Source organism: Cavia porcellus, unplaced genomic scaffold (assembly GCF_034190915.1).
Source record: "Cavia porcellus strain 051 isolate PalLab524CR breed Dunkin Hartley unplaced genomic scaffold, mCavPor4.1 scaffold_2, whole genome shotgun sequence".
Lineage (NCBI taxonomy): Eukaryota > Metazoa > Chordata > Mammalia > Rodentia > Caviidae > Cavia > Cavia porcellus.
The window spans coordinates 58,945,771-58,958,836 of NW_026947485.1; the positions used below are offsets into that span (position 1 = coordinate 58,945,771).

Sequence of the window (13,066 nt, forward strand, 5' to 3'; positions counted from 1 at the left end):
ATTAAAGGCCCCCCTGCCACTGCACCACGCTAAATCTGCCAGGCAGAAAATCTCTGCAAATTAAAATATAAAAACAAAGACATAAAATTATACATATATATACATATCTCAGAGTAAAATTATATAATACATAGTGTATATAATAGAGTATGTATTATATATACTACATATTGTTTAGTATATTCTATATTACATATTATTATATATTACACAATGTATTACATACTAATATAAATTATGTTATATAATAATACACTACAACATATAATAGGTAATCTATAATTATATTATGAATTATATAAGCTGTAATATATATTACATATATTTAAAAATCACTTTAGAGATGAATGTTTGGATCCTACTGCTCATAACTCCAAAATCCATGATTTAAGAACATACTTTCCATATCCTTCCTGGCAATTACCTCCATTCCAAAACAGTTCAAATAGCCATGACTCAAGTTTAATGAGGAGAGAAAAAATTTTGAGTAGTTTTTTGGTTGTTTCTGCTTTGGTGATATGGCACATATTGTGCTTTGGTATTACTTTGAGTCATTCCCTGCGGTCTTGCTCTATGGCTGAACTGGAGTCTCTGTTCCTTGATGGTGCTGGTTGCTTCCCTAGTACTGCCTTGGAAGCCAGAATAATCATTAGTAATGCTTTTTTCTGGTTTCTTATGTGGTTTCTCAATGGACTTCACAGAAACTCCCTTCTCTTGATTTTTGATGGGAGATATTACACTGCATTTGGGTGAGATTCCCATACTGGCTGAACAAGAACTGGAGATGATTTTTTAGAGAGCTCCTGGCATACTTCATCATAGCTTAACCTTCAGGGTTCCTGTAGGTAGAGTCACAGATGTGGGTATATTATGTTATTAATACATGGCAAAGCCATATTTGCTCTTGACAGCTTTGTAATAATTGGGGGAGAAACTGGTGCAGTCATCATAGTGAGAACATCCTTTGGAACAGTGGAATCATCTGTTGTATCCCTTTCTTGCTGAGTTGTGCTTAATGAAAGAAGTTGATTTGATTATCAAGGACTGGTACTCACTGAGTTGCTGGGCTGAGTCTATATACTCATCTTCTTTAAGTACTGGGTAACTAACCTTCAGATCTTCATTCTCCTTTTCTTTGTAGACATCTTTCATGACATCAGACATTATACACTTAGCACTAATGAACTTCCAGGTAAAAGAGAAAAACTTAGATAACAATTTAAACTTTGATGTTGGGAGACTTTGCTTTAGCAGAAGGATAGGGTCTTAGGATCCTTTCATTTTCTTTTTTTAAAACCTCTGAAAAGAGTTCTCCTGCTCTTACCATAGTCCCCATTTTGTTCCATCTTTAAAGTAGAAGTTTCCTTTAGAAGATGAATTTGTCCTTTATGCTCTGTTACTGTAGGGTTATGCCATTCAGGTGGAAAAGTTCCTTGTGGGAAATTTATTCAATGGTCCATCCCCTAATGACACAGAGCCCTCTGTTGAGTGTTCTATACCACTGCATAACCTAAAATGAGGCTTCATATCACTTTTTTGGGAAGGATGGCCCATATTTGTAGCTGCAGCATTTTTAAAAATAAGATCCTCGTGAGTAAAAGCCATTCAGGAAACTACCATTGGGGAAGAGAGTCAGTGATGTTTCAAAGTAAGCTACAGGACTTACAGACCAAGATTAAGGCACAATGCTATAAACCAAGTACTACTGATGAGGATTATATACAGCCTGCATAAAGACTGCTGGAGCATACTGTGCTTCAGTTTGAGTGGTTGACTGCATATTAGAATACATTAATTGATAACTATTCTTAGCAAAAAAAATGTATTGATGGTTTTTTATTGATTATTGGTTTGCCCTGATATGTTTTAACTTTTTAAGTATTCAAATATCTGTTGTGCATGGGTATCTGAATGGAAAGTGATATACTGGTTGCTACTGTGGGGAAATTACACTGTGTATTAGCTACTTTTCTCTCATTGCTAAGACAAAATACCTGACACCCAGAATTAAAGGAAGAAAGGTTTAGCTCACAGTTTTTGAGATTTCAGTCCATACTCAACTGGTGCCAAGGCAGACTGGCACATGGCAGAGGGGATAGGTCATGGTGGTGGAAAACAGCAAAAGCAACAAGAGTAAAAACAGAGAAGTGCAAGGAGCAAGGCTCTTTCCCTCCCTTATATTGAATGCAGGTTACCAACTCCAGGGCAGAGGTAGCACTCACACCCATAATCTCAGCACTGGACCAGGAATCAATCACAAACCCTATGAGCCTGCCTCCATGACTGCATGAGGCTTTAGGGGGACACCTAGACATGAACCATAACATATCTTATCACTTTGGGGCAGTTTTCATTTTTAAATGAAGCTTTCATCTTCTCTTTTGGTTGTTGTTTCAGCAACCCCTCTAAGAATCACAATAAAACATTCATGACTTGTTCTCACCATCTCAACCTTCTTATCAACTTGAACCATCAGAGGTGATCTCAACACGTCAAGAAACAGATCAGCATTTTTGGTCAATTTTCTTATTTCTTCCATGTTAGCAATTATCCATTTTGGGGTGAACCAATCATCATCCATTTGGGATAGCAAGTAAAGGTCCTTGGATAAATTTTCTCATAAGAAATGGAATTCTAATTGTTTCTTCAGAGAATCTTTCAGATCTTCTGCAGGAATAGCTGAATTACTTTCTCCAGAAATGTCATATATGTGGTAACTCATATCAGGTCCTAAAATTATTCCCTTAGTTGGCTCTTCAATGTCTGTAGCATTTCTTGTTTTTTCAAAAGATGGAGAATTGCTTCACATTCCTCACATGTAGCTTTTGAAAGCTGTTTTATCCTCACTGAGACTAGTATGGCTGCTGTTTCATGCCAAGGCTTTCCATTCCATGAATTACTGGATTGGCATTTTTAGGATGAATTTCTAGCCATGTTTTGGCATTAGGATTTAAACCTTTAGGTGTTACCTAAGGTGCTCCATGAAGAACAGTCTGCTGTGTTCCTGTCTCTCGAAACTCCAACTGGTTCCTTTATATTTTTTATAATTCACATGAAAAGGAGATACTTTTAATAAACAATAATGGATAATGAGGAATGTGAAACAAAGCATTTTAGTTTTTAAATATCAGTTAACTTTCATTTACACACTGAACTGATTCAAAAATTTCATTTGCAAGTCAGTCATTTAAAAAGAACAAAAACCATGGATATTTCACTTTATACTTCACAAAGCCAGTTTTATGAATTTTGCTGTTTATTACATCTCTCAGAAGCTGGCTAAATTTCTATCTGCACTACTAGGCCATACACTTGACCTTGGTCTTCTACAGTGCCATGGGGAGAATCTGGCCTCCAGGAGATCATGGAAGAGAGAAGAGTTACCAGCAGAAGGCACTGAGATGCTGCCTGGTCCACAGTTATCCTGAGAGACAGTGAACTGTGTGAAAATATCTGTGTTCACTGATTTATTTTTTTCCCATCATTTTTCATTAGTACATGTTTGCAGTACATTATGTTTATATTCTTGTGGGGAGTCAGTACATGTACCTCATACAACTTAATTCCTTTTTTCATTCTTTTCTTCCTCTCCGTCTTGCTTCCACCCATCGCTTGATCCTATTCCCTTGTTATTTTTCACTTTTGAAAGATCATACTTAGTTACCATTGCGCAAGCACATCCTACGGCCCTCTTGACTGACAAGTGAGTAAACCCTAAGGTACAGAGGCATTCAGAGACATTCTTGATATACCCTTGATCTCTTTCTAGACATCCGTAAGATTAGAAACAAGTTTACAAGCAACAAAATTCTTCTCATAATGACAGCCATGCAATTTTCTTTGTTTAAAATTATAGCTTGTATTTATAGCGAATAAATGATGGAGAATACAAATACATACTAATAAAGCTCTTTCAGAGTTTAGAGGACTGAATTTTAATCCATCTATAATTTAGACTAGTGGTTGACTAATTTTTTCCCTGTAATAGCACATATAGTAAACATTTTGGGCTTTGGAAGCCACATCATCTCTATCACAACTTAACAACTCTATTATCACCAAAAGCAGCCACAAGCAACACAAAAGCAAATATGTGTGGCTGTAATTCAATACAATTTTATTTACAAAAATATGTGCAGGCTATAGTTTACCAATCTCTGTTTTAGAGGAATATACATACTCCATCTTTTCTGGGATTAAAAACTGAATAGGCCAGGCATGATGGTGCACACCATGTTTTGTACTGTTAGATCTCAGGACAGTAAGGCAGAAGTTACTGTGAGTCCATGGCCAGCCTGAACTACAAAGTGAAACCCTGATTCAAAACAACACAGTGGAACTTTGCTTCATGAATGTGATTCTTTCCACAGTTTTGGTTGCAAATTGAGTTGGACGAGAACTAAACTACGTTCAATGGTTGGGTTCAATGTTGACCTTATTGGGAAGTTTCAGTTGGTTCTCGTCCAGTTTGGTTTGTGATTGGAATCATGAAGAGAACTACATTTGAAACAAGGTAATGCTATAAAATGAACAATATTTGAGCTATACAGGGAGTGTCAGCATTCTACTGGGTGAAAATGAAAGGACGAGGAAGAGACATGGTGAGCCTCAGATACAAGAAAAGTGAAAAGAAAAGAAATCGCAGGGATGGAAATGGAGCCCCAATTCAGTTTTGGGCTCCTCAAAGGAAGCTTGCCCCAGCATTTGATTCTGGGTGGGTGAGGGAATACAAACTTGGTTCCCACTCTTTTGCCCCATTTTTATATATCCAAGCCCTTCTTCCACTCTTTTGCCTATGCGCTAGTGAGTTTGAGAAGACTTAGGTGTACATGTTTCTGCAGTTTGTTTTCTTTGGAGAATAGAAAAAACACAGAAAGATAGTTGCTCTGCTGGAACCTCCAATTTGAGAAGTCTGTCCCAGACCTACATATCCTGTAATGCAATTCAACTAATTCTGGGATTCAGATTAGAAACCATATGTTCCCAGATATCAACTACATTCTTCAACTCTAGATTTCTAGGCAATAAAGATTATAATTTGGTCTCCACCTGAGACAGGAGATTAGGACAGGCAAAACTGGGTAGGGAAGTAGGTGTGACCTATTAATTACAAAATTCCAGTGGCTAACGTAGATAGAAATTAATATATAGTCAGAGGGGGCCTGGGCTCCCAAGGAAATCAGCAGAAAAACAAAGAATCAGAATTGTAGCTGGAGGTGCATCTAAAGAAGGCAAGACCCCAAGATAAGGTCATAATGGCCAGACTTCCTTAAGATTATATAGTAATAAGTACCACCCAGTCCATTCAGTCCAGAAATGCATCAGACACCTGGGTGAGTGAGCAGGACACTTGGACTCATCCCTTCCCAAAATGTTTCTGTTTTAGAAGTCATAGATAAGCCAAGGTTAACGATGTTAGCCATGTGCCCTTTTCTCTATTATTAGGGAATATTATTATGAGCTAAGAGTTCAACAGCTGTACTTGTAATCCTATAGATCGGTTGTAGCTTGATATGCCTGTACCCTTATTGTAACTTTTCCTGTATAAGTTATCCCTGACAAAGAGTCTCCAAGGAAACCCACTCAGGAGTTATTTCTGTCTCTCAAGAGTTATTCCTGTTCCCCAGTAAATCTTTCCTGTGTTTCACCTTTGTTCTTTGGAATTCATTCTTCAATTTCAAGGGACACAAACTCAACATACCTGAAATCTAGCAAGTTGGAAGTTGTATTTCCCCAATATCATCAGGACGTATGTACCAAACAGTTCCCAAAGCTCTACACAAGACTTTCTTGTGAAAATTAGAGCAGGTCTTTTGACAGGAAGGTCTAGATTTGAGTTTTTGCTGCTGTGTTTTCTCTTACACTGTAAGACGTACTTCTTTTCTGCTTTTTTACTGGACCCAAACTCACTCTGCAAGGCTTGTTTCTTTTCCTACCTTTAATAAAATTTTGCTACTGTTTGCATGCGTCTTAATCAATGCTTTGCTCAGAACAGAAAAAACCTAGAAACCACCTTTGGAAGGACTGCAGCATCCCAAAACCCAGTGACATATCCATTCTTTTTCCCCAACAATTGGCCAAATTCATCTGCAAAGTGAGCTGTTATTAATAGAATGCCCTTGGCCACAAGAGTACCAAGAATGGACCGAAGTGGATGGGGTTGAAGCCTTCTTGAATACAAAAAACTGTTAGTATAGAAAACTTACCTTTAACAAAAATTTATGTGAAAGTCCACATCTGAAATAAATGCAGCCTACAAAACACAGATTCCAAAGGGCTCACGTGGGAGAAATATTTATATCATCAAAAGTGTAAGACAACTCTGCAGAGAGTAAGTTTCCTATCAGTTGATTTCCAGTACATGTTAGCATTTTAGAAATTCTGTAGGAAAGATATTCTGAGAGCTTTTTCACACTGTATTTGACTAAGGAGCATTTTCTTCACCTGATACCTATTAAATATGTTGCAGAAGCTAATTAACATTCCATGGCAAATATATTCCTGAAGTTAAAATGATTGCAAAATATACATTTGCATCTGACTCCATAGAAACCCCTCAATATTGCTACATTTACTCACTTTTGAACATTTATTTTATAAAACACTAAGCAAGACCAGATCAAAATAGTTTTTCCATGACTCCCTATGAACTCCTTTGATTGCATTTGGAGGTAGATTAGCAGTATAATAGACAGCTACATTAGGTAGAAATATTGTAGGCAATCAGACAAGGCTGGGACCTCTAGAGGTCAATGCAAAAGACAACTGTGGCTAGAGGCATATTCACTGAAGACCAAACCTCAAGGAAAAAGGAACTAATCACTCATATACTTCTCCTCGAGATGAACAACAGTGACTGACATTCTAAGTGGGCACTGATCACCTTGAGGTGAAGGACCAAAGCTCCTTAACCCACCCCTTCTAGGAAAGTCCTTGTCTATCCCATGTGCACCTGCTATGTGACTTGCTTCTCAATTTGATCCCCATTTAATCAATATTACCCAAGCCTCTATCCTTGTTGTAACCTTATTGGTTCACCATAGTCTTGTTCCACCTCATACCCATCTAGTGATTTACCACTGGATCAATATTACCTAAACAACTACACTTGTAATCTTATTGATTGATAACAGTTCTGCCCCCCTTGAATCTGTCTCACCTCATGACTTTGATTAATATAATATCCTTGAGGAGTGGTTTGGTGGACAACCTACTTTCCAGGCTCCCTTCTGTCTTAGACAGAAGCTTTCTTTCTCCTAATAAATTTTTCCTATTCTTAACCTCCGTTGTTCCTAGAATTCCTTCCTCCATTTTAAAGAACTCAAACTTGGTGTTTCCAACATCTAGCAGGTTAGGAGTTATATTTCCCTTATATCAGAAATATAGTATGTAGCTGAGTTCTACTACATAATTCTGATTCTATCCCAGTACTTAAAAATATCTCCCTCACAAATTCTACCAATTAGAGAGTCATTAAAGTTAATGTGCTCCTCTTTAAACTGCAAAGACCTTCTGGGAGTGTTTGCAGGTTAGTCATTCACCCAGTGAAATAGTGGAAACAAAGGTGAATTGACCATTAACTCCTTTTCAGTATTTAGTCTCCTTCATTATACCAGACAGCCTGGCACTGTGGTAAGAGAATGGCTTTTGTATTTGTCAGAATGGACCCAAATACTTTACAAAATACATGACTTTGCACTAGATACTTAATCCATCAGAGCTTCAATGTCTTCATCTGATAAATGGGGATGACATATATAAGATTGTTAATAAAGACTAAATGAAAAGATACGTTAAATATGGTTGCAAAAAAGAGGCAAAATAAAAGTTTTGTCCTAAGTGTTGGTGCCAATAGCCTTTGTCATGTATCATGTGTCTATTCCCATATCTTCAACACCAGAGAACCCATGGACTAACTGTGAGCCTTCAAAGTTCCTATGTTGAAAACTGATCCCCAATGTGATAGTTTTAGTGGGGAACTTTGCGAGGAAATTGAGGTACTGAGACATGAGGGTGGAGCCCTCATAAGGGACTGAAGAGATTAGAGTGCTCCCCTTCCACTGCATGCAGATAGAAGTAGAAGATCATAGCCCAGAATGGAGACCTTTTCCAGACTTGAAATTGGTCAGTATTTTTATTTTGGTCCTGTTGGCCTCCAGAACAGTGACACATGAATCTCTGTTGTTTATAAACTACTCAGTAGATGGCAAATTGATACAAAAGCACAAATGGACTAAGACAATGAGGGCAACAGAAGAGATTCCTACATAGTCTGGCACCATTGCAAAGTAGGGTTTATTATATTCATTTACAGAAGCAGATCCAGGAGTTGAAGCACAAAGACAAGTTATTTCCTAATACATTGCTTCCCATTATTTATCAAAATTTAAGCTTACCCAATTCAGCTGAACATCCTCCACTTGAGTTTATATCTCCCTTCTACTGTTTTTAATTCTGTCAATTTAATCCCTAAATGCTAATGAAGAAAGAAGAAAAGCCAAAGTATTCATTGTTTAAAATAAAGCCTGCCTAGGAGCCTAGTCAGGATTCTGCTGACAACTGCTATTGCCTCGAAGAAAAATGAGCCAAATGTAGAGAGCTAAATGCAGTAAGTCTCAAAAAAACATGAAAAAGAAGGAAGAGAAGGAAGAGGAGGAAGAGGAAGACGAGGAGAAACGCAGTTAGCACACAGATATAAGATAAAATCAAACTAAAAATTAAAGAAAAGCAAATGAAAACCACATGGGGCATATATAAACAATTATAAACAATCCAAATTAGCAAAAGATAGAATACAACTGGTATCCTGGCATAATTCTGATCACAAAGTATATGTTTAAGTAACATTTAGTAAACATTTGCTTTAACTATAAGTGGGAGAGAGAAAGTAACGAAGAACTCTACAAATTCACTGAGGACTTAGGAAAAGAATTACAAATGGTAGCTGATAGGATTATTTCCAAAAGATGAAAAATATTTCCAAAAGATGAGAAGTATAAAACAAAAAGCAGCCTTTATTCTGAGAACACGGAGAGAGATGACTGGCACCCCCCACCGCTGGCGACCAGGGATCTTTCCAGCGGACATGTGGTGTGGGGGGTATGTAAGTAGCCTCAGTTTGGGATGGAACCTAAGGGGGCATCAGGATGCACGGGTAGCCCATTGGACCTGGGTTTCACGCCATAGGTAAATTCCCAGGGGCGGGGAAGACGGCATCACAGGTAAATTCCTAGGGACAAGGGAGATAGAAGCTTCCTGGTTCCGATTGAGGCTTTCCTGACTACAGAGTCCTGTCTGGGCCAAAACCCTTTCAGTAGCTGAACTACAAAAAGAAATTAAACTAAAGTTCTACAGAACAGGAAGTCATTTTTGTAAGATATGCATGAATTTTAGCTTTAATACATATTTCTATATAAATTTTATACATCATGTTATACTTTAAACCTTGAGACAACCATTAAAATTGTGCAGCTCACATTCTGTTCACTATTTTGAAAACTTAGGATCACACTGAATACTTAACTGAACTTAATCTAGTAAACAATAATATAATAAATCTGAAAGACCCACCCAAGAGTCCAACCAGCCTGCTTTTCATTAACTTGCCGCAGGATTCCAAAGATCTCTAGAAGTCTGACCCTTGTTGCTTTGTAGCAATGGGGTAATAACTTTCCTGGAAGATCTTAAAGCAACCTGACAAATCAAACTGTTCAATGCTATGTTAAAAATGGGTACCTGTAGGCCAGTGATGGGGAACTTTATAGAGCTTACAATGATAACAAACAGCCTGCTGCAGCACCATCGCTAATCTAGGCATTCTTTCAGGCTGAAAAACTAAAGCTTGAAAAGGCCAAATTAATGTTGTCCATGCACATTTATACCAAATTGTATCATTCCACACAAATCTCTCTCAAAAAGTATTTTTTTATAATTATCTTTCCTAAAAGAGTTAATTTATATATTAAGAGAGATCATTGAGTGACCGTTCCTGAACCTAAAACCTAAATGCTACTAAGAGCAAGCTCCTGAAGGAGTCCCTCTGAGCAGTTCACTGACAATACTTTAAGGGTCTACTGAAAACAAACCAACTGAACACAAAGATTTTCAGTATTTGGCTTGAAATCTAAATTTGTAAGCAGAAAACAAAAAATAGAATAAAATAAAATAAGCACACCCATCTCTGCTGAGTTCCTTTGGTACCTCAATGTGGGCTTGACAGCACTGATCTATCCCTATTAACAAACTCAGGCTGAAAACATACTCGCATCAAGTCACATTTAGTGTTTAGTCTCTACCAACCCAGACAGTGAACCTGTGAGATTATGGGCTAGTGTCAAGAGTATTGCTCTGAATTACTGGCATGAAAAAATAGTCAACATGAGGTCAAATGTGCATCTTAATCTTTTTTTTTTTTTATTTTTTTTTGGTACCAGGGATCAAACTCACAACCTTGCATGTACCAGGCACACACTTACACCACTGAGCTAAACCCCCAGCCCCATTAATCATTTTTTTAAGTCTCAATTGACTTTATCAGAGATATTGTTGGAGCACGATTATAAGGTAAGAACACATTTATAAAATAGCAAACTTACAGGTATTTTGTGATACAAATAAGAGAGCAATTAGAGGTCTCTGACCAAGTTTCTAATGCTACTGCTGAATTCAATTGACCTTGACAGTGTCTAAAGTCTAGCTGTAGGGGCTGGGGATTTAGCTCAGTGGCATAAGCACCTGCCTTGCAAGCAGGCGGTCGTGAGTTCGGTCCCCGGTACCGATAAAAAGAGAAAAAGAAAAAAATAAATAAATAAATAAAAATAAAGTCTAGCTGTAAACTGCAGAGTAACTGTAGCTTAAGACACACTGGGCTAGATCAGGGCACTTTTAACTACGCTCACTCTTATTTCTGGAATGTTTTTATAATATGATAAATGATTTCTTTGTTTCAACAAATCTGTTTAGCCTGCTGCTAATTTATAACTCAATGAAGATAACCAATTACACAACATTTTGTCACTTGCTTTGTACTTTCCACTTCTAAATGCTATATAAACTAAACTCTTGTAAAATCAGTGTTGTTGCCTTTGGGAATGATCCCGCAACAGTCCACCAGTGTGAAGAATGATTTGCTGGCATAAAGACTAAACTTTGCCTTCTTATCTTCTTGGTGCAGAGTCTTCCTTTCAGTATAACTTGGGAATTTCCCTGCAATGATATTAGTACAGAAGCATCTCACTATCTCAAAACTGTGTTTTTAGATAAATAAATGTTGTACTGTAACAAAACTACAAAGAAAATTTCTAGCAGAAACAATTTTATATGAAATACATTATAATCAGGCTCAAGTTAAATCTTTTTCCTTCAAAAAATGCCTATTGAACACCCACTATGTGCCATGCTCCAGTATGAGCTACAGCAACTGAATCTCTGCCCTCATAAAGCTTATTTTCCAGAGGACCTTTCACACAAGTAAATGGGAACTCACAAAAGGTGATTATAGCAATGAATCAAAAACCAAGAACTATGGAAGTAGTGAATAGGTTAAAGTACAGATATTTATATAGACCACACTATGAAAAAGTAGCCAAACTTCCTTACTAGAGCTTTTCCCCCATACCATGCTCATTTCTTTAAAAATACAATATAGATCACACATCATTAATCTGGATCACCCCTTTTAATGGAAGTCAAATCTAAATTATGCTCTGATTATATAACTTACACAAAAGTTAGTATTTCCTAAAAATGTCCCAAAATGTATGATGAAAAGGTTACATTAAAAAGTCACTCACAAGATTGTTGTGAAGATGGCAGATTGATAGGTAGCAGGGTAGAGAGCCTCTCTGAGAAAAGCAATTCAGATGCTAGAATTTAACACAAAGGAGAACACCGGACGAAAGGAGAGGGATTCTCACAACCCAGGAAGAAACTGAGGAAAAAGAAAGAAAGAAAGAAAGGCAAGACATGGATGAAAGTCTGGAACTAGACGCACACTCACTAGAGGCAGTCCCGTACTGTGCTGGGCATGTCTTGGAGTCAGACAACTCTGGTCGCAATGAAATCGCTGTACCGCCAAAATCAGGGGTTGGTGAGCCCAAGGCCCTTGGCGGGAGGATGTGGCACAACAGAGAGCAGAACCAACACGGAGAGCTACATTAACCCATGGTAAGTGTTAGGAATTTGGTCCTGTGGAGGGGGTGGACGACATATTGGAGTTGGGCAGGACAGGCCTGAATTGGGAACCACAGTGGCATCAATTGGTCCACCCCTGGCCCAAAGTGGGCTGGTGGGATCTGCTTGGGCTGCATCACACCCCTGGTTGGGACCTGATAAGGAGGAATGAAACCTCCCTAAAACTTTGACGTCCACACAGCACAGACTAATGTGCTGAAGGCACTCACTGGTTGACTGGCTCAGAGGAGAGGGGCCAGCCCACATAGTCCCTGTGTGCACCTCACAGATCAACAGCAAACTGGAGAAGGCAGCAATACCCTAGCTAGCATGCTTCAGAAAACTCGTAAGCAATATGAAAAGGGCCTGAGACCTCCACCATACACCTGTCTGAAAGAAACAAGAAACATGACAAGAGAAAGAACAAGAAAAAGCCTCCAGCCACTGACCCAGGGAAAATATGTCCAGGAGAGGTAAATACAGAAGAGATCAAGGTCATTAAACATGCAATATCAGACACACCATCAGCAGACATAAAGAAATACCTCAGGACCTCATAGATGAACTTAAAACTGAAATTCTAATTCAAGTGAAGCAAAATATAAAAAGATTAATAAAAGAAATGCTAAGCCCCTCTCAAGAAGACACAGAAAAGAATGGAGGAGCACAGAAAAAGGAGAAAAATGTTTGATAAAGAATATAAACAAAATCTAGAATACATGAAACAGATCCAAAGAGGTTACCAGGAAAATAAATACTCCATTGAAAGCTGGCAAAATTTCTTGACAGAAACTAAAGATAGACTTTCAAAACTTGAAGATTGATTTGCAATGTGTGATCATGAAAGGAAAGATTTCTTAAAAATAACAAGGAACCAGGAAGCAACAATACAATG

At 37.9% G+C, this 13,066-nt stretch overlaps 1 protein-coding gene and 2 pseudogenes across 3 annotated transcripts in view; all 3 read right to left on the minus strand.

The window, feature by feature from the left end:
* LOC134474401 (large ribosomal subunit protein uL6-like) overlaps window positions 1-13,066 on the minus strand; it is a 300,098-nt pseudogene that overhangs the window by 131,524 nt on the left and 155,508 nt on the right.
* Umad1 (UBAP1-MVB12-associated (UMA) domain containing 1) overlaps window positions 1-13,066 on the minus strand; it is a 241,526-nt gene that overhangs the window by 72,847 nt on the left and 155,613 nt on the right. The window lies entirely within an intron of this gene.
* On the minus strand, window positions 356-6,625 carry LOC134474397 (la-related protein 4-like; annotated as a pseudogene).